This window comes from Callithrix jacchus, chromosome 10 (genome assembly GCF_049354715.1).
Source record: "Callithrix jacchus isolate 240 chromosome 10, calJac240_pri, whole genome shotgun sequence".
Lineage (NCBI taxonomy): Eukaryota > Metazoa > Chordata > Mammalia > Primates > Cebidae > Callithrix > Callithrix jacchus.
Genome location: NC_133511.1, coordinates 89861093 through 89888555, shown reverse-complemented (window position 1 = coordinate 89888555; position 27463 = coordinate 89861093). Strand labels below are relative to the sequence as shown.

General features: G+C 36.3%; 1 long non-coding RNA gene across 1 annotated transcript; it reads left to right on the top strand.

Annotated features, from left to right (window-relative positions):
* Positions 1 to 8887: 8887 nt before the first annotated feature.
* On the top strand, positions 8888 to 26046 carry LOC144577947 (uncharacterized). Its single transcript, XR_013522782.1, has 6 exons — positions 8888 to 9167; positions 14478 to 14574; positions 14926 to 15051; positions 16225 to 16471; positions 18103 to 18108; positions 25060 to 26046. It is a non-coding gene; the product is annotated as an uncharacterized LOC144577947 (long non-coding RNA).
* The last annotated feature ends 1417 nt before the right edge of the window (positions 26047 to 27463 follow it).

Below are 27463 nucleotides of genomic sequence, written 5' to 3'. Positions count from 1 at the left end.
ACTTCTTCTTTCCCTACTCTAGTGCTCCCTAGTGTCTACTGGTTAACATCTTTATGTCCATGAGAACCCAATGTTCAGCTCCTACTTATAAGGGAGAATATATGGTATTCCGTTTTCTATTCCTGTGTTACTACACTTAAAGACAATGGCCTCCAGCTCCATCCATGTTGCTGCAAAGAACGTGATTTCATTCTCCTCACGGCTGCATAATATTCCATGGTGTTATGAAACCCATTTTCTTCATCGAATCCACCATTGAGGGACACCTAAGTTGTTTTCATGTCTTTGCTATTGTAAATAGTGCTGTGAGAAACATATGGGTGCAGATGTCCTTTTCATAGAATAATTTATTTTATGTATATACTCAATAATGGGATTGCTTGGTTCAATGGTAGTTCTCTTTTAAGTTCTTTAAGAAATCTCCAAATTGCTTTCCACAGTGGCTAATTTACATTCCCACCAAAAATTTATAAGCATTTTCTTTCCTCTGCAGCCTCGCCAGCATCTGGTATTTTTTGACTTTTTAATAATAGCTGTTATGATGGGCATGAGATGCTAATCTCATTGTGGTTTTGATTTGTATTTCTCTAGTGATGTGGAGAATTTCTTCATATGTTTGTTAGTCATTTGTCTGTCTTCTTTTGAGAAGTGTCTGCTTATGTGTTTTGCTCACATTTTAATGAGGTTGATTTTTTTTCTTGTTTAATTATTTAAGTTCCTTATAAATTCTGGATATTAGACCATTGTCATATGCAGAGGTTGTGAATATTTTCTCTCATTCTGTAAATTGTCTATTAGCTCTGTTTATAGTTTCTTCTGCTGTGCAGAAGCTCTTTACTTTAACTAAGTCTCACTGGTCAGTTCTTGTTTATAGCAGTTGCTTTTGAGCACTTAGCCATAAATTACTTCCCAAGGCCATTGCCTAGAATGGTGTTTCTTAGGTTTTCTTCTAGGATTCTTATAGTTTAAGATCTTACATTTAAATATTTACTTTATCTTGAGTTAATTTTTGTATATGGTAAAATATGGCTGTAGCTGTGCAACTTTATTTCTAGCTTCTCTATTTTGTTTCATTGGCCAATGTGTTTTTGGACCAGTACTATGCTGTTTTGGACATTATAACCTTATAGTGTAGCAGGAGCTGCCATGGGAAAGGATCTCTCGGATACCAAATACAGGAGGAAGGAATTTATTTCAGCTGAGAGCAAGGTGGCATAGGTGCCTAACAGCCAAGCTCGTCTAACAAAGGGAGGTTCAGCCTTCATATAGGCTTATACTTTAGATGTTACCTGTGGAAGAATCTTAGGTTCATAGTTTTAGGACTCACATGTGAAAAAAAAAGGTCTCTGTTTACAGTTTCAGGAATCACATATGAAAGGGTTCCCGTTTACAGTTTTAGGACTCATATGTGAAAAGGTTTCTGGTTTGATCTTGTTTTAAGTAAAAATAGTGCCTTCTGGAGAGTTTCCCCAAGACCTAGCCTGTTGTTTTCAGGAAGGAGATTCAGGAGGCACCAGCAGGCCTATTCTCTCTTTTATTGAGATGCACAGTGGATGACAGAGGGGGAGGGAATCCCAAATGCCTGGGTCTCCCTCCTCATCAGTATTAGTTTGGGTTCCAGTAATGTGATGCCTCCAGCTTTTTTTTTTTTTTTTTTGCTTAGGCTTTGGTTATTTGAGCTTTTCTTGATTCCACATGAATTTTAGAATGATTCTTTCCTAATTCTATAAAAGTGACATTGGTAGTTTACTATGAATAGCATTGAATATGTAAATTGCTTTGGGAAGAGAAGCCATTTTAATAATATTGATTCTCCCAATCCATGAGGATGAAATGTTTTTTTATTTATTTGTGTCATCTGTGATCTTTCTGCAGTGTTTTGTAGCTCTGCTTGTAGAGTCTTGGTTAGATGTATTTCTAGGTTGTGTGTGTGTGGGATGGGGGAGGCTTTATTTGGCTCCTAGCTTGAAAGTTATTGCTGTATAGAACTGATTTTTTACATTGGTTTTTGTATCCAGAAACTTTACTAAAGTCTTTTATCCATCCCAGGAGCTTGTGGTAGAGATTGTAGATAGAGTATAAAGTTATATTGTCAGTGAAGAACATAGTTTGAATTCTTTTCCTATTTGGTTGCCTTTTATTTCTTTCGCTTGCCTGATTGCTGTGTCAAGGACTTAGAGTATGTTGAATAAAAATGATGAGAGTGAGCATACTTGTTCCAGTGAATGAGGGGAATGCTTCTAGCTTTTGCCCATTCAGTATGATATTAGCTATGGGTTTGTCATAAATTGCTTTTATTATTTTGAGGTATGCTCCTTCAATATCTAGTTTGCTGAGGGTTTTAACATGAAGGGATGTTAGATTCAATAAAAAGCTTTTTCCACATCTATTGAGATGATAATATGTTTCCTGTTTTTAACTCTGTTTTTGTGGTAAATTATATTCATTGATTTGTGTATGTTGAACCAACCGTATATCCCAAGAATAAAGTCTATTTGTTGTGCATTAGTTTTTGATGTGCTACTGGATTTGATTTGCTAGTACTTTGTTGAGGATTTTTGTGTCCATGTTTGTCAGAGATATTGACCTGCAGTTTTCTTTTTTTTTTTTTTTATTTTTTTTTTATTTTTCAGGTTTTCATATCAGGGTGATGCTGGCTTCATAGAATGAGTCTGGGAAGAGTCCTTCCTCCTTAATTTTTTGAAGTAGTTTCACGAGACTTGGTACCAGCTCTTTTTTGTATATCTTGTAAAATTTGAATATGACTGCATCTTGTCTTGGACTTATTTTCGTTTATAAGTTTTATTGCCAATTCAGTCTCAGAACATGATAATCTTCTGTTCAGGTTTCAACTTCTTCTTGATTTATATTTATATTTATATTTATATAGATTTATTTACTTTTCTCCAGATTTTCTAATTTGTGTGAATAGAGGTGTTAATAGTCTCTGAAAATATTTTATATTTCTGTGGGATTGGTTGTAATGTCACCTTTGTTGTTTCTAATTGTGCTTATTTGACACTTCTTTATTTTCTTTGTTAATGTAGTTAATCAATTTATCCTTTTTAAAAAAGCAACTTTTGATTTCATTAATTCATTTTATAGATTTTGTTTTGGTCTCAATTACATTCTCTTATTCCCTAATTTTAGTTTTTTATTTCCTTTTGCTAGCATTGGGGTTGTTTTTGTTTTTGCTTTTTAGTTTCTCTACATAACAATTTTAGATAATTAATTTGAGATCTTTCTAATTTTTTGTGATAGGTATTTAGTGCTATAAACTTTCTTCTTAACACTGCTATGACTACATCCTAGGGATTTTGGTATGTTGTGTCTCTGTTTTCATTTATTTCAAAATCTTTTTTATTTCTGACTTGTGTTGTTTACGCAAAAGGCACTCCAGAGCAAGTTGTTTAATTTCCATGTTTAATTTTGAGAGATCTTTTTGGCATTGATTTTTATTTTAATTCCACTATGGTCTGATAGTATGTTGGTATAATTTCAGTTTTTTTGAATTTATTGAGACTCATTTTATGGTCTGTGTGGTCAACCTCGGAGTATGTTCTGTGTGCAGATGAGAAGTTGTATACTCTACAGTTGATGGGTTAAGTATTCAGTAGATGTATATTAGGTGAAATTGGTCATATGTCAAGTTTAAGTCTAGATTTTCGTCATTAGTTTTCTGCCTCAATAATATGTTTAACACTGTCAGTGTGTTGAAATCCCTTACTATTATTGTGTGTCTGTCTAAGTTTTTCTTGGGTCTAGAAGTACTCATTTTATGAATCCGTGAGCTCCAGTGTTTGGTAAGTATATATTTAAGATAGTTAAGTCTTCTTGTTGAATTGAATGTTTTATTATTTTGTAACACTTTTCTCTGTCTCTTTTTACTATTGTTGGTTTAAAGTTTGCATACTCTGATATATGCTTTTAAAATGTTTTCTTCAATGTTAATCTTGGGCAGTCTAGTGACTATATTCTTTGGTGATGTTCAATATGTATAATATCTCAAAGTGTTCTCTAGATATTTTTTGTATCTGATGTATACTTTTCTAGAAAGATTAGGGAAATTTTCTTGAATTATTCTCTCAAATATGTTTTCTAAATTGTTTACTTTTTCTCCTGTCAGAAATGCCAGTAATTCACAGATTTGTCATTTTACATAATCCCATAATTCTCAATAACTTTGTTAATTTTTAAAATTCTTTTTTTTTTTTTTGCTTAACTAGATTAGTTTGAAAGACTAATCTTTAAGCTCTGCAATTCTTTACTCTGCTTGTTCTAGTCTCTTGATAAAGCTTTCATTTGTATTCTGAAATTTTTTAAGTGAGTTTTTCAATTCTAGTAGCTCTTTTTAATTCCAGACATTCATCTTTTATTTTAAGAGGCTTATTTATTACCCCATTTCCTGAATTTCTTTAGAAATCTCTTTGTGTTGATTTTTAACCTTTTCTTGGATCTCTTTGTTTTCCCCTACAACAATTCTGGTGGATTTCAATTTTTCTTTTCATGGAATTGGTCTTTATTCACTACCTTGCTATTTCCAAGTGGCTGATGTATGCTAAAAGCCTCTAATTCATTATCTTTGAATAAAAAAATCATTTTTTCCACATTAGAATTGATTACATCATCTTAGTTAACCCTTATCATTTTTGTTTTGTTTTACAGCTTTATATTTGCACTTTTTAAAATTTTAAATTAATTTCTTATGTAATAATTTGACTGAATAACTAGCTTAACAAGCCACATTTAAAAAAATAAAACCAGATTTACTTTATTAAATGTATTTGAATAAATGTTGAGTTTTCAAAATACATATAATGGAATTTGTCAATTGTATCCTATATCTTAATCCTGACCTCCCTAAATTATATAAAATTATCAGATCAATTTTGAAAAGAAGTTAAGAATAAAAACTAAGAGTTTAAGGACCTCATATTATATTTACATCCTCACTGTCACTTATTGCAAATGCTGTCAGACTTTTTAAGTCAATTTTTCTCATATATGTTAATGGAATAATGTCAGTGTATATACTGAAAACTTTCCCATTTTAATACTATCCCTGCAGAAAGTTTGTGAATAAATAAAAAATCAGATAAGTGAGAAATAATATTTTAAAGTGACAATATAAGTGTGAAATAAAATATATTAACTTAAAACAGATAAATGTGTCCCAATATCAGTAAATGGTATTTGAACTAAGTTCTGATAAATGATGTTCTGAGGTTTTTATTTAATAAACCATAGACATAATGTGTTCTCTGCTGGAAATAGAGGCTCTGTGAAGCAATATGAAACATAATTTTTTAGAGTATGACTTTCTATCAGTCATGTTCATTTGCTTCTCCTATGTTTTCTTGACAAAACTTTTATGTATCCCTTTTATTTATTGAGTCTGTTAAACATGTTGAGAAAGGTTTTCATATTGAAAATTTATACTTTAAAATATTTATTATTTTGACTTTTTTATTTTATTTTTTATTTCATTTATTTATTTATTTATTTTTGAGACCGGGTCTGGCTCTGTCACCCAGGATGAAGTTCAGTGGCATGATTTCAGATCACTGCAACCTCCACCATTAGAGATAATCCATCCTCCCACTTCAGTCTTCTGAGTAACTGGGACTACAGGCACGTGCTACCATACCTAGCCAATTTTTGCATTTTTTTGGTAGAGACAGGGTTTTGCCATGATGCTCAGTCTGGTCTTGAACACCTGGGCTCAAGGTGTCTGCCTGCCATGGCCTCTGAAAGTGCCAAGATCACAGACGTGAGCCCCTGTGCCTGACTGACTTATTTTTAAATGATAACTTCTGAAAGTGCCCAAAGCTTAATTAGGTACATTGATATATTTTCACAAATGTATACACTTCTGTAACTATTACCAAACTCAAGATAAAAAACATTTCCTTCACGTCTGAAGTCTTCCTTATATTTCTTATGTCTTACATTTTATGTCTTTGTCCCAAAGAAGTAACCACTCTTCTGACTTATATCATTACAAGTTTGTATTTTTAGCTCTGAACTTTATATAAATGGAATTATACAGCATATATTCTTTTCTGTCAAGCATATTATCTCACTGGACATAAATGACCAAAAATCTATTTTTGTACTCTTTATTAATTCTTTAAAATTTAAATTATATAGTTACAATGACCACTAAAATAGTTACTTCACTAAGTGCAGATGAAATTGGGCAAGCATACATGACTTAGATTTATTTAGATAATGATATTTGGAACATTTGGGTTGATAGATGAGATTTTCGAATTAGCTATAAAATGGGAATGTTAGGATCAGTAAAATAAACTTTGGATGTAAGCAAATATGAATTTTTGAGGAGACACAGGAAGGACTATGGTAGGTTGAATAGCACATTCCCCCTAATATTATGGCTACCCAGAACCTTAGACTATAATCTTAATTAGAAATAAGATTTTTGCAGGAGTAATCAAGTTAAAATTGAGTTGGACTGGACTAAGGTAGGCCCTAAATCCAATATGTCAAGTGTTCTTATAAAAAGAGAAGAGACACAGACATAAACACAGGAGAGAGACCTTGTGAAGATTGACACAGGGATTGGAGTAACGCCAATGGATGCCAGGAATTGCTGTGAACCAGCAGAAGTGAGAAAGAAATAGGGAAGAATTCATCCCTAGAGCCTTCACTGGGAGCACGGTCCGTGGTCACCTTTATTTCTGACAGCTAGCTTCCAACACTGTGAGAGAATAGATTTCTGTTTTTAGCTGCTATTTGTGGCAATTTGCTATGGTAATCCTAATAACTAATACATAATTTTTTAAATTCTATTTTTAATTTTTGTTGCCTTTACTACTCATGATGCTTTATGTTCCAATACAATTTAAACAGTGTCAACAAAGTTAGTGTCTTTCTAAAACACCTGTTTTGAGAATAACTTTCTCTACCTTAAAAGTATTCTATTTCTTAAAGTTCATTGTTCAAGAACAAAGTCTTTCAAAATCAGGAATCAATCTACCAGGTTATTCTCATTCCATCATTTACTTACTTCTCACTAAATTTGTGTCTTTCCTTCACCTGCTGTCTCGCTTTCCTCATTCCTACCTGTGCACATGCTGTTTATCTGTCCTGCCACCCATCCTACTTTTCTATACGAAGGCCTAATTTCAAAGTATCTATACCATGAAACTTTCTCTATCACTTGCAATTGGTTTTAATCTCTGTGGTATTTCTGTTGTAATTTACACATGTTATTTTAGCAGCTGCCATATTGCATTTTAATTCTTTATGTAGCAAAGCAGGTTTCTTTATCCTTTATTTCTGACCGTGGTTTCTGCTGAGATTAAAGCAACCTAGCAGTATTTGCTGTTTAATTAAAGACACACTTTCTTTGCTTTTATAAAAATCATATGAAGTTTCAATTTACTAGCTATGCTAGTAAAAGCAAAAATTCTGGGTGGACATTCATATTAAGGTATATCATGATTTATGTGATGGTTAATTTTAGGTGTCTTAATACTGCTCTCTGGGAGATTTTAAAGTATGAACTATCACTTCCCAAAATGTAATTATTAGAAACCTTATTATCTGCATTGTGTTGATGCCATAATAGAAAAATATATTATCTATATAATAGCATCAGAGACTTTATTGTTCATATATTAAAACAAAGTAAAATTATTTATCATATTAAAATATCAATATGAAGCTTGTTGCCTGGTAGTTTTGCTTGTACTTCCCTCTGGTACTGTTTTTCTTCTACAAATTGTATAATAACTAGAATATTAAGGAAATTTTACTGTAATAAATTAAATTTTCTACTCCCAGAAACATATTTCCAAGCCTTAACTCTCCATACCTGTGAACGTAACCTTATTTTGAAATAGAGTGATTGCATAAATAATTAAGAATCTTCATACGTTAGCACCTTGGATTTAGGATGGACTCTAAATCTAATGACCAGAATTCAAAAAAAAAAAATATTTGACACACCCCGGACACAAATTAGAAAGCTATATGAAGACACACGTAAAGATTGGAGTGATGTATCTGCAAGCCAAGGATCCCAAGAATAGTAAAAGCCATTGCAATTAGAAAGGTATAAAATACATTCTCTCTTCGAGCCTTCAGAAGACACTAACAATATCAATACCTTGATTTTAGACTTCTGACTTCAAAACTGTGAAAAAATAAGTAAATGTTATTTTAAAGCACCAAGTATATAATAGTTTATGCTGGCAATGCTAGTGAACTATTACATATTTCTAATATATATTAATATTTATTTACATTTGTGGTTATAATAATTCAAATTAACACTGAATGTTTTGATAATTTATTTTATGATTTTTAAATGGAGATCTTATAGTTTGAGAATACTAATAAGAGAAAAAAATTACTTCTGAAAAATGTAAAATGAAATATTATAGTAGGCTGGGAGCGTGGAAAATGGCTGGAAGGAACATGGAGAATAAACATCTCTTCCAAACTTCTTGTTTTATAGATAAAATATACATTCAGACTTGGGTTATGATTGGTTTTAACTTCACTGTCACTTGTGTGGTCCCCTGCTTAATAGCTCCAAGGAGAGGTTAAAAAACTTAAGAAGCAAAGGAATAGAGTGGCTGCTTAATGCATAGCCTAAATAGTTTCTTCCTTAATATATCAGTTTAAACCATTTCTTAATGATCACAGAAATTATTTTTTCAAAGTTTCCATAACATACAAAAGCTGCATTTTAAAAGAAGCAAACCAAAAAAACCAAACATCTTTGTCAATTCAGAAGTTGCCAGACACAATACAAAAAGATCACCAATTTTTGCTTATAGCTCACCAATGCTTGTGACTTTTGAAAAGATATGATTAGAGGTATTTTACAGTAGTTTCACCCTGTGATACCCAAATACTCTTTTACTCCATGGAGTACTTCACCAACATTTTCATTTTTGTCTTCATTTTTCGTCTTTGTAATTATCTTCCGGCTGGTTGATTTTGACACTAATGCATTCAGAAAGCTCCACTGTGGAGCATGGGGTTTGGTTGCTAGGGAACCTCACTTGAAACAGCAACATTGCTGGGCCTCTTACCTTTGAGAGTCTTATTTGGGGAGAGTCTAAGGCATTATACTACTTCTGACTCTTTTCTCCTTAGGCCTCAAACAATAGAGGTTTACATGAATATTGAAGGTATTTAAAAAGAATTATGACTTTTTTTAACTCAGAATATCAATATCTTATTCTCAGATTGTAGGTGATATCTTTAAAAAGTTTCTTTGGCAATTTTTAAATATCAGATTAATGTTCTATTAAGGTCTTAAAATATAAGCCAAGTCAAGAGAATAACACATTTATTTATTTTTGGGTTTCACTGACGAACTATTCTAAAACACATCTTCATAATTGTTTATGTAAATGTTATACATTCAAAGACCATTGTAAATTTTAAGAAATATTACAGGGCTATTTTAGCATTCCATAATTCAATTTTTTCGCTATTTCTATTAAGTAAGTATTGATTATGATTCAATCATAGGGGAGAGAGGAAGCCTAAAAATTTGCCATTAAATTTGTTTTGTCATGAAGGTAGTAAACTTTATTCTTGATTAGAGGAAATTATCTCATCAAATAGGAGATAATTCCTCTGGAGACACGTGGGCACAATTTTATTTTTTATTAAACTATTATGCATTTCCTCCTCTTCTGGTGTCATCTCAACACGAGAGAGTTAATTTGCTAGGAAATATATAATAGCTTTTTAAAATGTGGTCTGCACTACTAGAACAATTCTCTTCATTAGTTTGTATGTGTGTGTTTGTGTGTGTGTTTTCCTGGAATCTAAGGAGGTGATGAAGAAACATTCACTTTTTACTAATAATAGTAAAATATTACAACTATTTATGAGTAGCAGTAAATGTCAAACAGTGGTAAATATGTAATTCTTCCAGGGCTTACCCCAGAAGGATTTGTGTAGATAACAGACAAATGCAATTTTGTCCATTTATATAACATGTATATTTTTTTCTTGTGCTAATATGTATTTTCATAATCTGTTAAGTTTTTGTATCATTTTTGTTATGCAGATATTTGAGAGTAAAATCTAGGTTGTTAACATTTATAATGGAAAGGTAATACAGGCACTAAATAAGGACATTTGTCATTGGGAAAACACCAAAGTAATTATTTAATTAGAAAAAAATTCTTAAGTATTCACTTTTAAACTTTTTTTTTTTTTTGCATTTGGTTGGTGGGATCTATTCACTGAACCTGTTTCAATAACCAGGGCAAATGGAATGGACTATCCTAGCAACACCAGCCTTCCCTTTTGAATATATCATCCATCATTTTTCTTAATTAAACGTTCCAAAGAGTCCATGATAAATATGGAAACCATGATTTCCTTAAATATAGTAAATTATCCTATATTTTAATTTAATATCATTTACTAACACTTCCCTGCCCCCTTAGAACTATTTTGTTTTTATTCATAGCAAGCAGGTAGCTTACTGTGTTCAATATGTTATTTCAAAGAACTCTTTGAATTATAGGGTTGACATAAATTAAAATTAGGAAAGTAGGAATTTTCTTTCAAATCTACTTTGAAACACAACACACAAACATATTTCATATACACATGAATACATTTGTTTTAGTAAGAAAAGTACGTAATGACCCTCTTAATGTAAATCTTGAACTTCACAATGTAAAGGAAGGAAGCTGGGCTGTATCAAAGTGTTAGTTATGCTCTGAGGTTTAGGACTTTTGTTGACAATCCGTATTATGAGAAAATAAATTATCCTAAGAGCTGGAAGCCTTTTTTAAATCTCCTAACCATTAAGAGAGGTATAGAACACTAGATGGATAAAAAGAAGTATAACAAAGCTCAGATGAAATTGTGTTTCAAAACTATGGCTTTATAACATTGTATTTACTATTTGGTTATCTTTCCTGTGTATATTAATTCAAATATCCAAAAATGAAAAAAATCAACAAACTTTTATTTGCAACCTGAATGATCCAAATGAATGTCATCCATTAATAGGACTACTTGATCACCAACCTGTTACCTAAATTCGTTAAAGTCCCTGGGTTTTAAATTATAAGCAAGAGGATGCAACATTTCACGTCAATGGTTCCACTTTAGTTTCGCAAATTAAGCATATTATACAGTTTTAGTGATATGAGGAAAGAATAGAGAGTCATTTGTGCGTTTAGCTGAACTCATAAATGCCTGGTCACCTCTGATACAAAACTGTTAACAAGTCTATTGCAGCTTTGCAGGAAAAAAAAAAATCTTGAAATAAGTTAGAAGAGGCGGGTGTAGAGAAATGCACTTGTGTTAAATATTTAAGTGAAGAAAATCTGTAAGGATTAATGATAAATTGGATAGAGGATAAGAAAGAGAGAGTTATACATGATGCCTTTTAGGTCTACGGGTTAAAAGTTTTTGACACTTTAAATAAGGAATCCATTATGTATACACACATATATTTGACGTGAGATCTGTCTTCTTAATTTATATTTTCTGGTTATCATGTCTGTTTCTGCCTTTTGTTTTATTCTCTACCATTTCTGGTATAACTATGGTTGTTCCTTCAAACTTCTATTTCCATTTATATTTTCATTTTATGGATGATCAACTTTATATTTTTAACAAACATTTTAAGATTAGTCTTTATTTGATCACTTCTCTATTTAACAGATTTTACCTACACAGCCTCCCTTGCTAAAATTCTATATCGATTGAAATCTAGAGTTTTTATTCCAGATTTTAATTTTTAAAAACAACTTCCTTTTCAAAATCTTTTCTTGAAAATTCAGTGAGTCTTTATGATGTAGTAATTGATTTTCAAAGCATAACATCTGAAATTTCTCCTTTAACTCTATGGACTTGTTGATAATATCTGAAGATGAGGTATTTTTTTTATAAATTCTCTACTAACTACAAGGCTTTATACAGCTTTGGTTTTCAATACATTTTAAGTTTTATGAATGTGTTTAGTGAGCAGATATACATCCCTTGAAACTCTCTTGTCTTTTAATATGTACCATGTGTATATACATATGCATCATGTAACTACCCTAGCATCAGAAAAGCACATTTACTGATAAGCTTTGAGTTTGTTTCTACTTATGAAACGTATTTAGGTTCATAGAAAATTTGTGCTGAAAATGCATTGCTATGGTCTAAATGTTTGTGTTTTTCTAAAATTTATATGTTGAAAACGAATCTAATGTGTTGGTATTAAGAGGAGGGCCTGTAGAAGGTGACTAGGTCATGAAGGTGGCGCCTTTGTGAATGGGATTGATGCCCTTATAAAAGACAGCTGGGGGAGTTTGTTGCCACCTTTTTCCATGTGAGAACACACTGAAGGGACCATTTTAAAAAATGAATCCTCACTAAACACTGAATCTATTGGAGACTTGACCTTGGCCTTCCCAGATTTTAGAATTGTGAGCAGTAAATTTCTGTTGTTTATTAATTACTAAATGTAAACTATTTCCTTAAGATTAATTTGAATAGACAAAGACAGTGGTTCTAATCATACTTTAAATTTTCCACTTCATTATATTATTTTACCCATTGAAAAAATATTTATTCACAAGATGTCAGGAATTGAAATGCCAAGAATATGCCACTAAAACTTATACAGAATTTAGTTAAAAAAACATTAAGAAAATAAGACCATGCTGTGAAGTGCTCATTGCCTTGTGATATCAGAAGACGGGTACATTTTATTTAGTACTGTATCTCAGTGTCTAGGTTGGAGCTTTTGTTGAATAAATAAATAAACGGTAAAATAACTGCAAAGCTAGAGCTAAAACCTAAGCCCAACACTAGTGTATCATACTTCCCACCGCCTCTTGATTGCCTTGCAGATTAAAGTATGACTGATATGGGGAATACAATGATTGTTTAGAAGACAAAACAAAGCTCTCCGAAACCCATGGAATTATCCAGCCACTTAGAATTATTAACCTTTTGCTAAAAATTAAAGATGTTTATTAATATTATCTTGTCAATTTGATATATACTGCCAAATTGGAATAATATATGTATATAATTATATATACTACATATATATATATATTCAATAGCTAGATATAAAAATCTGCTAGTGCTTAAAGAAAAAGTATTTTTAATGTAATGTAGTGGTTTCCAAACTAAGAGTGTACATGGTGATCCCTTAAGCCGCATGATGAATATTTTATTTATTTTTATCTAAATTATATAAAATAAAACATATCTAGTTTTATTTATATAGAGACTGGCACTCTCATACACCCATGTTTTCTGAAGGTAGCTTTATTATTGTCAGTTGTGTCCCCTCAATGCATACTATACCTACCCTTGCCCCCCTTCCTCTAGGTTATAAATGTATTTAATAATTATGCATTGGGAGCCCAGGCTGAACTATAACTCACATATATTGTTGTTACAATGGGCATGCTTATGGCTTATTCATCTCTCTGAGGAAAGAACACTGTTGAAAAATGTGTTTTTTGTCTTCGCTTTCCGTTTTCAAAGATGTTATAGTAGGCTTTAGATGCATTTTTGATTCTCTGTCACAGTACAGGCTGTGGAGGGTCTGACTAAAATGATTGATCTGGAAGTAGGGCCCCATCAGTTAGCTTGTCATATGTGGTATTTATCTTCAGAGCTGAAAATTCACAGATATGAGCATATAACTATACTGAGATATAATAAAATATTCAAAAATCAAATGAAGTAATTTTCCTAAAAGAAGCAGCTGGAAATACAGAATATATATTTTTTCAGTAGCCATATAAAATTATTCAAAATATGTGACAAGCTACCAAACTTTGAAATTTTACTTGAAAAATATTCACCTAAAATTATTCATTCTATGCTCTCAAAACAATAGGATTTGATAAAATATAACTTGCATTCATAAAAGTATATTCTTTAAAATAACATTATTAATATTGGTATTCCTTAGACAGTCATAGTTATCTAGAGAGAGATATTAGATCCCACACTTGTGTACATCCTTGTCATACTAAGAGAGCTGGGACTTGGAATTTCTTTGACTTTTTAAAAAACATTTTCTTTCTATATCACGTGTATTATTTTTTTCTTATGATAGTTTTTTCATTTAATTGTATGCCAGTGTTCAATAGGGGTTCTCTCAGATTTAAGTATCTGGCTAGCTACATTTTATAATGTATTAATATTATTAGGTCATGTGGCAAATTTAGTACATCGAATAAATGTAGAAATACTTACCTCAACATAACATTTATTACTCAAATTTACTTGTTATGGTTATAACTGAAAATATGTTAAAATTCCACAAAGTCTTCGCAAAGAAAATAATGATTTAAATAAAATGGATAAAATGTTAATTAGGTCTTATTGCTCTATTTCTCTTGGAGAATAAGTGCTAATACTGAATTTTTTCTTTATTAGTACAAGAAGGATTCAGCATTCTTTCTTATTTCTACATTGTATCTGAATTTTCCATGTTTTAAAAATAGGCGTTTCACAATCCAAAAACAGTAATGCCTTTTGAAGAAATACAACTCCCACTAACAGCACAGAATCTGCTGGACTGTACCTATCACCATCAGTGGAGTAAATACTTTCTAAAGTGTTTCCAGAACAGGTTGTGTCCTTGTGCTACAAGATAAACACACTGGCTTCAAAAGAACTTTATAGGCAGGCTGGATGATTCCTGGGCTTTCCTGTGGAGACTTTAAGCGTCTTAATGGTAGTCACTTTGGTGCCTACTATATAGAGTTGCTGAAGCAAAATGACTTCAAAATTGATCCCAGAAAATCCAAATAATTTGTTCTTGGGAAAATTATTTGACATTCTTATTTGAAACCACCATTGTTTTCTTTATTTGTGACATATTAATGCTAGGTTAGGTCTCCTGGAGTAAGCAATCTCATGGAACTTTCTTATTTGTCTCTCTCTTTCAAGGTTGAGTAGATTTGATTATGGCCTCTTTCTTTGACAAGCACTCAAGGCCCCTGGATTTCTCCATGCACTCAAAAGTGTGACTGCTAATCTCTCTCAAGGCCCTGAAGATTTATTTAGAGACCCAAAGTGATTTTTCTGGTATTCCACCAAATCTATGTTCTGAGAAAACCATCCTAAATACCCTCAGACTTAATAAAAATTCATCTGGTCTTTTTTATGTGATGTAACTATGGACAAACAGAAACTTTTTTAAAAAAATAAAGTTTTTATTTGTCCATTATCTGATTTGATTTATATTTAAAAAGATTTATATACAGACAGAAATGATATGCTTTTATTTAGGTTAGGGAGCACAGAACGTTTTCTAAATAATCAAAGTACCTTACTCAAAGGAAGTATGTCTAGTAGATAAAATTATAGTTTCTTTATAAGCTTGAAGTCTTAATAATATGACAATGGCTAGGGAAATGAACAACTCTCACGAAAATGTCCCACATTGTAAACATGCTAATTCTTACTTCAAGTATTTGCTGTTTTCTGCATAGGATCATCTTCTCTCACCAGTTAATTTTTCTTTAAATTCAGCATCTACTCTTCCCTTGGGGTGATTTGCATATTTAATCTGAGGCTGAGAACAATATGGTAAACAAATTATGGAGAATATGAGTCTTAAACAGACAGGCTCAAGAGCAATAAGCAAGCCTTTTAACTTTACATTTGGTCTGAGTTTTAAACTAAGATGACTTAAAATCTTCCTTCAGGAACTTATTTTATTGTAAGCACATATTATATGTGGAGAGTGTTATTATTTCAAAAGTATGGTCTGTTCAACTGGCAGGAGGCAGCAGGGTATGGATCTTTTATCGTGGATGTTCCTTTCATCTTTATTGAGACTGGGAATATAAAGCATGACTACTAAATAAAGAGTATAATTCTAAGAGAAGATATATGATATGATTTGTTTATTTTGATTCATTTTTTCAAACTAAAATGTTCATAGGTGAAAAAAACCTGTTGCTTCAAACTAGTCTTTGTAAAATGTTCTCAAATCATTTGAGTATATTTTGCATGCATATTTTCTAGTAAATGCCATGGAAACTATTTGAAAGAAATAAATTCTAGGGAGGCACTGCATATCTCATAGTTTCATATACTCAGATCATTTTACTGTTTGCTTAAAAAATACCCTGAAGAAAAATGTTGATAGAGAGTTGATATAGCTTAGTCATAGAATGTTACACTGCCAGTATTCAAATCACAGCACCACTACCACCACTATTAAATGTGTGTGTCTGGCAGGATATTCAAGCTCTCTTTGTTCCTGCATCTGTAGAATGGGATAAGAACAGCTCCTGCCTAGGACTGCTTTGAGAATAAAGTAATTAATGTAGAGCTCTTAGAAGTGTGCCTGCCTTAGAGTAAGAAGAGGTCTATTACTTTGCACAATGGGTCACCGTTTGGGTTGAATTCATTGTGATTTGTGCCTGGTGGAACAAAGCATATTATGTGACTGGTGTCTTTTCACATTCTGCTATGAAACAGTCTTGTGTAGCATTGAAGCAGGAAAGGCCGCGAAACAAACCTCTTAAACACCAAACTGAGAAGGTAATTTATTCGGCCGGGAACTGGCCGTGGGTCTGAATGCCCCAAACAGCCAAGCTCCTCTAACAAAAAAATACCTGCCCTTAGAAAGTCTTACAACTCTAGAAATTACATGTGAAGGGTCTTGGTCCATGGGGTAGGCATGGGGTATGTGACTTAGGGGGCAGTTTGATTGTGTTTAAGTAAAAACAATGCCTTCCAGAAAGATTCCTCCATACTATGCCTGCAGTCTATAGGAGGGTGATTAAAGGTGGTGCCCAGTCTGCCAGCCTTTACTTCTCCTATTGGAATGCAATTTGGAAGTCAAGGGCGAGGTGGTCGTAGATGCTTAAGGGTGATTTATGGTCTCCTTCCTCACTACCCATTTGAGAATCTCATCTATAACATTAGCGAGAGTTCTCACTCTCATTCTCATTTTCATGTTCCTCTAAAGAAACTGATTGATAATGATACATATAATGTATATGTGATGTGGTTTTCTGGTTAACTATAACAGTGATGAATCGTCTAATCATCTGAAGGAACAGGAGAAGCAAACAAGGGGAAGCAAGCAAACACCAATTATTATTGATCAGAGTCTTGAATCCTTTTAAGGATGAGAACTAACCACCAAACAAGGATTCAGGGTTAAATCCATGCCGTACCTGCACAGGCACATGTACCAGTTTAGTCATGTCTCCTACAATATCCTTAACTGCTTGACCCTGGTCATCTATGTGTAGGCAGCAGCTGGTAAGATTGAATTTTCCACAGACTCCTCCTTCAGCTGCTAGCAAATAATCTAAGGCTAACCAGTTCTGAGAAATCACATTTCTCATTTGAGTTTCTTGTCGGGCCAAAATGGACAGAGCTCTTCCCATTTCATTAGTGAGTATTTCCAAAACAGCCTGAAATTGGATGATCCGCTTGAGCATGTAAACAGGGGTCTGGTATCCCCATGAGAAATCTTCTGCCACCCATAATACTGAATAATTCTCTCAGGTGACTCATCATCATTCCATTCATTTATATTTATATTTCTTTTCTCCCGGGTGGAGTAGACCAGATATACTAACAGTTCACTTATCTTAACAGATAATAGAAAAAAGGAAGGTTTCATGAGGCCTATGACACAGCTACCTGACCATCTTTCAGGCAGTTGTACATATGCTCCTTGTCCACATATCCAGTACAACCTAGCTGGGGCTGTCCAGTCTCTTTGACACCCACGATGATTCCAAGCATCCTGTAATTTTGGAAATTTTAGGAGGGGGTTCTTCCCTGTGTAATTTGAGCTCCACCAGGTTACAGTGTTCACTGTTCCATTATACAGTTGTTGCCCTAAGCAGCTAAGCTTTCCAACTGGAACAGTGAAGACTTTCCTTCTCTGGCCAAACAATATTATCCAATAATCCAAACTTTTAAAACCCAGAAACTGTTGGTTTGAATTCTTTGAACTGAGGTCACCTCAGGAACAGTGTCAGAGGGTAATAACTCATGGGCTTCCCATGGACACCTATCACCCATAGTAGTTTCTCCACATACATAGCAAGAGGTGACATTAAGGGAATGGGCCACATCTTCAGCAAGTTGGAGGTACAAGTTCTTTGTCTTTTTCAGAAGCTCTAGCATTGGATCATTTAATGGAAGTGCTGATACACTGGCCGGACTGAGCTTTTCTGGATTTTTCCCTGAATCTGGATACTGACTCCAGGGTCACATCCTTTTCCATCTATTCCTAGCACTACACTCTCCCCTTTTTTCCCAGTTGGGGGTTTGTGATTATCAATGCTACTGGGTTATAATGTCCTGAGATGCAGGGGGATATTACCCCATGGAATGGTGTCTCTCCCTTTTACAAGGTGAATGGAATCATTTTTATCATTTTTCCAAGTGGCCCAGGTGACACATGACCAATAAGGGCAGTCATTGCACCAGTAGGTTTTCTGGCAGATATACTTATGCTCTTTTGTGTAACTTCGTTCCGATCTGAGGGAACCACAGCCCCCCACTGGAAGGATAGGCATTGATGGCTGCACAGGCATCATACTTTAGGATGACCTGTTTTGGGCTTCCCTTCTCCTCTGTTTTTAGCTATTAACTTAGTAGGGCTGTTCCATTGCCGTGTTATGAGTTTAATTTCAAAAGTTGTATGCATAGGGGGTTCTTATGGATCATAGCAGATATCAGGTTGTCCATCCCCTGGATTACACACCTTATACTGAGTATCATTATATAAACAGGTTCCCTGCTGTGTCCCTGTGCATTCATAATAACTGTAGAACAAAAGAATGGCAGTAACTTTTCGTCCTACCTCAGTAACCTGGTGCACACACTGACAGCATTCTCTGAAATCAGTTAATGTCCCTACTGTACAAGTCCAAATATTAAGAACAATAAGTCCCATGATGAGTTTCCTCATGCTTCGGCCATACGAGGACCAGCCAGCTTCTGGTATGTGGCTGGGCAGGGCTTGTTGTCCATCTTAAGGCGATTCCGCAGTTGTTGCCTGGGTCTGCTCTAGTTTCCCAAGTTTTAGCTGCTGCAGGTTTCATGTGGCTGTGGTGGATCCAGGCTGGGATTTCCTCTACCTTTGCAACTGTGGGAGTGGTCAGGAACATGGTCTGGGCTCCTTTCCACAGTGGCTTCAGAGGGGCTACATTCCAGTTGTTTATCCATACACAATCACCTGGTGAGAAAGGATTAACCGATTAACTGGGGAGAATAAGCTTGCAAGACATCTTTCATTGACCTGGGTGAAATAGTCTGAATGATTTTTCCTAGAGCTTGTAACTGTAGTCCTAGCTCAACCTCCCCATTCCCGAGAAGCTCCCAGGAATGCCTAGAGTGTAGGTGGGGTCCTATCATATAAGACTTCATAGGGGGAATATCCTGTCTTCCTAGAGGGAATACATCTAATTTTGAATAACACCAAGAGAAGTGCCTGCACTCACTTTAATCCTGTTTCCCGACACATTTTCCCTAAGCTATTTTTAATAGTCTGGTTCATCCACTCCACCTTTCTGGAAGTCTGTGATTGGTAAGCAGCGTGTAGCTTCCAAGTAATACCCAGTGCCATTGCTGTCTTCTGGACCAAATCTGCCACAAATGCTGGTCTGTTGTCTGATCCTATGCGCAATGGAATTCCAAACCTAGGGATGAGATCTTGAAGAAGCACACAGGTTACTTCATGGGCCTTTTCAGTCCTAGTCAGAAAGGCCTCTACCCACCCAGAGTATGTTCACACCCAAGAACAACAAATACTTATGTCCCACACCTTATGTCCCAGGTGTGGGACATAAGTATTTGTTGTTCTTGGGTGTGAACATTTCAGTGAACTCTACCTGGAGGTCTTCAAATGGAGCTGCTCTGTAAGCTTGAATGCCTGGGGGGATAGTTGGACCTTGCCTCACGTTGTGCTGCAGACATGTAATGCATGGCTGTGCCACAGTTTTGGTCAGGGCTGATAAGCGTGAGATGTGAAAATACTGGCCTAACAACTTCTCAGGTGACTCTTGACCTAAATGAGTGGTTTCATGGACTGCCTGTACAACTACCGTCCCTAATAGCTGTGGCACCACTACTCTTCCATCTGGCGGCTGGATCCATCTTTCTTTAATTAGTTGCCCTGCTTCTGTCTAGAGAAAGTCCTTTTCTTCCTAAGAATAAGTGGGCATCAAGTCAGGTATCTGGAGAACCAGAGGGGCTGGAACTGCTGCTCATTAGGGAGTAGAAGCTGCCTTAGGAGCTGCTGAATCAGCTTGGGAATGTCCCAGGGCCACGAAGCTGTGGGTCTGCTGATGTTCCTGAAAGTGTACAACTGCTACCCTCTGGGGCTTCCAGACTGCTTCTAGCATCTAAAAAACTTCATGTCGGTACTTTATTTTTCCCCTGAATTTAACAGGCCTTTTCTTTGTACAGTGCCCTATATACTTGAAGAGTTAGAAAGGCATACTGGGAATCAGTATACATGTTTACAGCTTTATCTTTACTCAGTTCTAGGGCTTGTGCCAGAGCAATGAGTTCTAACTTCTGAACTGAAGTGCCCTGAGGCAGTGGCTTGGCTTCAGTTACAGTGTCTAGAGTTACTACTGCATAGTCTGCACGCCTTTCCCCTCGTGGATTAACAAAACTGCTTCCATCCACATACAGCTCCCAATTACCAATGTCCATGGTTGATCCGGAAGATAGGACCTGCTGGAATAAACTGAGACCAATACTTCAACGCAGTTGGGTTCAACCTGGCCCTCTGACACTGGGAGCAAAGTGGCGGGGTTTAAATTGTTTCAGACCTCAATGATGACAGGATTTTTAGATAGCAATCTCTGGTATTTGGTTAGCCTAGTGTTTGTTGACCAATGATGTCCTTCGATATTCATTAGAGTCACTACTGTGTGGGGTGCTTTGATATTTAAGTTCTGCCCCAGAGTTAGCTTATCAGCTTCTTGTGGTAGCAGAACAGTTGCTGCCAGGGCCCTTAAACATGGGGGCCATCCCTTGGAAAATCTATCCAGCTGCTTGGAGAGATAAGATACAGGCCTGGGCTAAGGTCCCACTGTTTGTATTAGAACTTCCACTGTTATTTTTTCTCTTTCTGACACATACAATGTGAAGGGCTTTGTTAAGTCAGGTAACCCCAAAGCCAGGGCTGACATAAGTTTCACTTTCAGTTCCTCATAGGCCTGCCACTGCTGGGATCTCCATTTAAAGGGTTCCTTGTCTCCCCACTTTGTCACTTTGTATACGGGTTTGGCCAGTACTGTGAAGTTTGGAATTCACAATCTACAGAAACCCACTGCTCCCAATAACTCCCTCACCACCTTCTAGTCTCAGGTTCTGGCAGGTTGCGAATGACTTGATTCCTCTCTGCTCCTAGGCTGTGCTCTCCCTCTGGATGGTGAACCCCAGATGTCACACTTGCTGTTGGCAAATCTGGGCTTTCTTTTTAGACACTTTATAGTCACAGTCCTCCAGGTGCTGAAGTAAGGCATCTGTTCCTTTTGCGCACTCGGCTGCCATGGGGTGTCCCAGTAAAAGGCCATCAGCATATTGGAGCAGGACTCAGCCTAAGTCCTTAGCAGGAAACTTCTGGAGATCATGGGCTAGTGCCTCCCTAGAATGGTGGGAGAGTTCTTGAACCCCTGGAGGAGCCTCGTCTAGGTGTACTGGGTGGTTACACCTGTTTCTGGATTTTCCCATTGAAAAGCAAATAGTGTGTGACTCTCTGAGGCCAGTCTAATGCTGAAGAAAGCATCCTTTAAGTCCATGCAGGTGAACCAGCTATCCTTCGCTGGTGATAATCCCAGCAGTGTGTATGGGTTAGGTACCATGGCCTGATTAACCAAGCACAAGTCCTGCACTGGCCTGTAGTCTTTGGTCCCTGGTTTAGGAACAGGCAAGAAGGGAGTGTTCCATGGAGACTGGCAAGGAACTACAATTCCATAGTTCTTTAAGCATTTTAGGTGGACCTGAACGCCTTCTAGGACCTCTTGGGGAACTGAATGTTGCCTCTGCCTAACTGGCTGAACCGCAGGCTTGACTTCAATGAGCACAGGGGCCTGGTTGATTGCCAGCCCTGGCAGATTGTCCTCTGCCCAGACCTTATTCATCATTTTGCTAATGCAGATTCTATCTCCTGGTCTGGTTTGGTTAAGAAAAGCCTCCACGCTTCTTCATGAGGCACACTGAGGGCCATTATGACTCAATGCCAGCCATAAAGAGCCACTCTTGGTGAAGGTGATGGTTGCTCATAGCTTACTGAGCAGATTCCTTCCTAGCAGGGGCAAAGGGCAATTGAACATATGTGAGAAATGGTGAATTACCTTGTGCCCCCCCACTCACAAGTCTAAGACAAATGGAAAGACTGTTTCTCTGACACCCCAGTAGCTCCAACAATATTGGTTGTTTCCTCTGATAGGAGTACTACAGGGGTGGTTACCACTGAATATTCAGCATCTGTGTCGACGAGGAAGTCGATGTCCTTGCTCCCCACTGTCATCCGGACCATGGGCTCTTTGGAGGCAATCAAGCCTGTCCCCTTCAGTCCAATGGCCCTTCCATTAGATTGAACAGTGGTCCTTTACCTTTGTCTGAAGCCTCAGGCTTAAGATCTCCCTGTTTGCCTGCTAAGTGGGGCACCTGTCCTTCCAGTGTACTATTTCCTTACAGTAAGCACACTGGTCACCTTGCAGGCACAGGCAATTAGATGGGGTAACTTTCCAGGAGCCTCCCTTTCCCCACTTTTTTGGGGGAGCTCCTTTAAGAGCAGCAGCTATCAAGTCGGCATTTCATCAAGTATGACACTCGTTTTCTCTATGACTTTCTCTACGGCTTTCTGCATCTCTGTTCGCAAACACCTGGTTAAATATTTCCAATAATTGTGTTGTATTCATGCCCGCAAATCCTGCCTGCTTCTGCAGTCTTCTTCTAATATCTTCTGCACACTGATGGACTAAAGCCATATTTACCATAAGTTGGTTTTCGGAGCCCTCAGGATCGAAAGGAGTATACATGCGATAGGCTTCACTAGCCTCTCACAGAACTGTGCCAGGCTTTCCTCTTCCCCTTGAATGACCTCAGAGACTTTATTGATATTTGTAGCCTTCTGGGCTCCCTTTTTCAATCCTTTCAGTAAGGCCTCTCTGTACTAGATTAACCTCTGCATGCCCTCTGGGGTGTTTGGATCCTACTGGGGGTCAGTCCTCAGTAACTGGACCCTGACGTACTCTTAGGGGTTCGGGTAATCTTCAGGAACATGCTCCTCTAACCATTTGGAGGCAGCTTGGAGTACTCATTGCCTTTTGTCAGTGAGTGTTAAGAAGATACATAAGCAGCTCTTGGCAGTCAGCCCAAGTGGGGTTATGAGTTTGGACAATAGTTTGCAATAGGTCAATGAGAGCTTGTGGCTTCTTGGTATAAGATGGGGTGTTATTTTTCCAGTTGATAAGATCAGCTGAGGTAAATGGCAAGTACATGAAAACATGCCTTTCCACCATGTGGACCATCCACTCCTGTATACCTCTGGTCTCTTAAAGGCATCTGCACCCCTGCCTTGGGTCACAGATGGGCTGCTAGAGATAGGGTTGGAGTTCCTCCTGGGAAGTGGGTGGCTATGGGAGGAGTCCCTCCACATTCTCTCTTGTCTACTTTGGTTGGTTTAAGGGTGTGCAATTCTGGCTGGGGGCTGAGGTTTCAGGCCTGGGACAAGGAGTCCTTCCTCCAGACCAGGAGGAGGGGGTATAAAAGCTCTTCTGCTGTTGGATCTTCCAGGACCTTAGGAGTCAATGTTCCTGCCGCTGAATCTGCCAGGACCTTAGGAGTCAGTGTCCTTTGGTGGGTGGAGCAGGGTTTTTCCCTAGTTGCCTGTCCCTTTGCCATTAGTATGGTTGCTGCCTGTCCTCTCAGCCACTGTGGGGGGTTTAGAATGAGCTGCAGCCATGAATCTATCTACAGGAACTGATCAGGGTGTCCTGGCCCACCACATGTAACCTCATGACATACTTTGAGACAAGAGACCTGTCTCAGCTCCCCTCTGAGGGCCAGTCCACCCCAAATGCTGGCCTGTCTACTTCACATAAGTTCCTTAGCTTCCCTGGTGTCATAGTTACTCCATAATCCCCACAAAATCCCTTCTTGAAATTTTTCAGCATAGTCCCTAGAGGGCTAGGCTTGCTATGAGTATGACCCATATTTTGCACAGAAAAACAGTCCTCACAGACAGTTAAGAGAATTTTAGTCCACCCACAGTTGTTCTCAGCCAGCATAGCATGACACACCCTCTCTTGCTTTTGCTTCAGGCCTGGTGGATCATCCCCCTCTCAAGGAGTGTATCAGAAGCCCCTTGACATTGGAGTGTTTGTTAATCCCCTCTCAATGCCTAGATTGAGGGTGCCTCCTTCCAGCTGTATGCTGATTGCCCCTAATCCTGGTTGGCCTCACAATTAATTCAGAGCTTGGGGTCCCCTCTAATGGGCCTGTGGCCACCACATTTCATGGCTGATGAGTTCAACTGGACTTCTCACTTCCTGGTCAGGGAACCAAATAACGAAGCAGGAAGGGCCGCAAGACAAACCTCTAGAACACCAAACTGGTAAGAAAGTGGTGATTTATTCAGCCTAGAGCTGGTGGTGGATCTGAATGCCCCAAATAGCTGAGCTCCTCTAACAAAGAAAATTCCTGCCCTCTAGAAATTACATGTGAAAGAGTCTTGGGTTTACAACTCTAGAAATTACATGTGAAAGGGTCTTGGGTTTACAACTCTAGAAATTACAGGTGAAAGGGTCTTGGGTTTACAACTCTAGAAATTACATGTGAAAGGGTCTTGGTCCATGGAGTAGGCTTGGGGTACGTGACTTAGGTGAGGGTTTGATCCGGTTTAAGTAAAACCAATGCCTTCCAGAAAGATTCCTTTGTACCATACCTGCAATCTATAGGAGGGTAATAAAAGGTGGTGCCTGGTCTGCCAGCCATTACTTCTCTTATTGAAATGCAATGTGGAATTCAAGGGAGAGGCAATCATAGATGCTTAAGGGTGATTAAGGTCTCTTTGCTCAGCATGTTGTAAATTAACTGTTGTTAATATTTCGATTTATGCTGGGGTGACCTTATTTCTTGGTTTGCTCAGGGCAGTCTTGGTTTATTTTTGTCTTACTGATAAAATTGTTAGCCACTTCTTTCATTCTCTGAATCAATTTATTCAAGCCTGTTTGGAAGAAATTTTCTAGCTTGTTTGTTTAGAACTTTAATATAGAGTATTTTATTTCTATTTAAATCTCAATATCTTTGGAGTCAGACACCAAGTTTGCATGGCTTATTCTACAAAGTTATTCCTTTGGCTTAGGGCAAGTGAATGTTTGTCTGTTTCCATTGTTGCTTTTGGTTTTGCCAAAAGATTCATATTCTTATTTTATAACACTCTACAAAAGTATTTTGACATAATTTATTCATTGCTAATCAACTTAGTATCCCATATATAATTATTATTTCTAGATAATTGAAGAACAGCATATACTCTTACAGCATTGCTCAAAGCTTTCACATCATTGCCCCTATGAAAAATAATGTTTGCATGAAAGATTTAACCAAAATAAAAGAAATTTTGGAGGCTTTTATAGGAAAGCTGATTACATAATTTATAAAATATTCTTAAAATTTATATCATTATAAGAAAAAAATATTAAAGAAGATATTAAATATTGAAGTATATAAAACTTCCAAATAAAATCTTTTTAGTTTTGGAAAAAGTGGAGCAATTTTTTATGAATATAATTTTATATGAATTTTATTTTTGTAGTGGTTAAATGTAATTCTGATCAAAGCTGTTTAAATAATCTTTTCACTATTTCCCACTATCATCTCTGATAAATTTGACACCAGTATAAAGCAAAAATAGTAAAAAGAAAAACAAATTATTTATTGTCGGGGACATCTTTCTCACCATTAATCCAAATGTGGTTAAGTTTATTTCTTTAGATTATGTGCCAGGTTATCATTTTTCTTTATATATAACATTTCACTTAAAATGTGTTATGTTGAAATTTTTTATGAATATAGTTTCCAAAATCAGTTGAACTTCTTCATATCAATAATTTGAAAATCATAGCGGTTTCTCTAAAGCATATTCAGTTGTTCTAATAGTCTGTTGTTGTTGTTTTTAATAATTTCTAAGTACCTTCTTCAAAATTATATTTCTTCCACATCTGAATTCATAAACTTCATTGGCATACATTAGTCTATTCTCATGATCTTATTAATTTCTATTAAATTGATCCATGTATTCAGATTAAAATATGTCACTTTAGTAATCTTTTTTCTTTTCTTTTCTTTTCTTTTGAGTCAGGGTCTCACCCTGTCACCCAGGCCAGAGTGCAGTGTCACACTCACAGCTCACTGCAGCCTTGACCTCCTGGGCTCAAGTGATCCTGTCACCCCAGCCTCCCTAGTAGCTAAGTCTACAGGTATGTACCACCTTGCCTGGGTAATTTTTTTGTAATTTTTGTAGAGATTGGGTTTTGCCATGTTGCCTAGTCTGGCCTCAAATTCTTGGGCTCACTTGATCCATTGGCCTCAGCCTCCCAAAATGTTGGGATTACAGGCAAGAGTCACTGTGCCTAGCCAGCAGTAACCAACTTTCAAGGAAAATAAGTATCTTTTAATAAATCTGCAAAATGGGAGTCATTCTGCAATTTTGAGCATAAACTCTTTGTGTTTTTATTTTTTTAATTAAAAAGTACCTTTATTTTATTTTATTTACTTTCGAGATGGAGTATTACTCTGTCACTCATGCTGTAGTACAGTGGCACAATCTTTGCTCACTGCAGCCTCCACCTCCTGGGTCCAAGCAGTTCTTTTTCCTCAGCCTCCCAAGTAGCTTGGACTATGGGCATGTGCCACCACATCCAGCTAATTTTTGTATTTTTAGTAGAGACGGTGTTTCACAATGTTGGCCAGGCTGGTCTCCAACTCCTGACCTCTGGTGATCTTCCCATTTTGGCCTCTCAAAGTGCTGGGATTACAGGCATGAGTCACCATGCCTGGCCAAAAATAGTTTTACTGGTGTAAAATTAATATATAATAACCATACATATTTAATGTGTATAACTTTATGAGATTGGACATGTGCATGTATTCCTAAAGCGATCACCACAATGAAGTTAAACATATTCATCATCTCCAAAAATTTCTTCAAGTCTCTTTGTTTTTGTTGGTTTGTGGTAAAAACACTTAACATAAAATCTACCCTTTTAACAAATTTTAAGTGGCAATAAACTACTGTTACTTATAGGCATTATGTTGTGTAGCAGAACTCTAGAATTTATTCACTTAGCACAATTAAACTTTATACCACTGAAAATAACTCATTTTCCCCTTCTCCAGCTTCTGGCAACCACTACTCCATTTGACTCTTCGAATCAGAATCTTGTAGAGATATCTGCACAATAGAGATATCTGCACAACA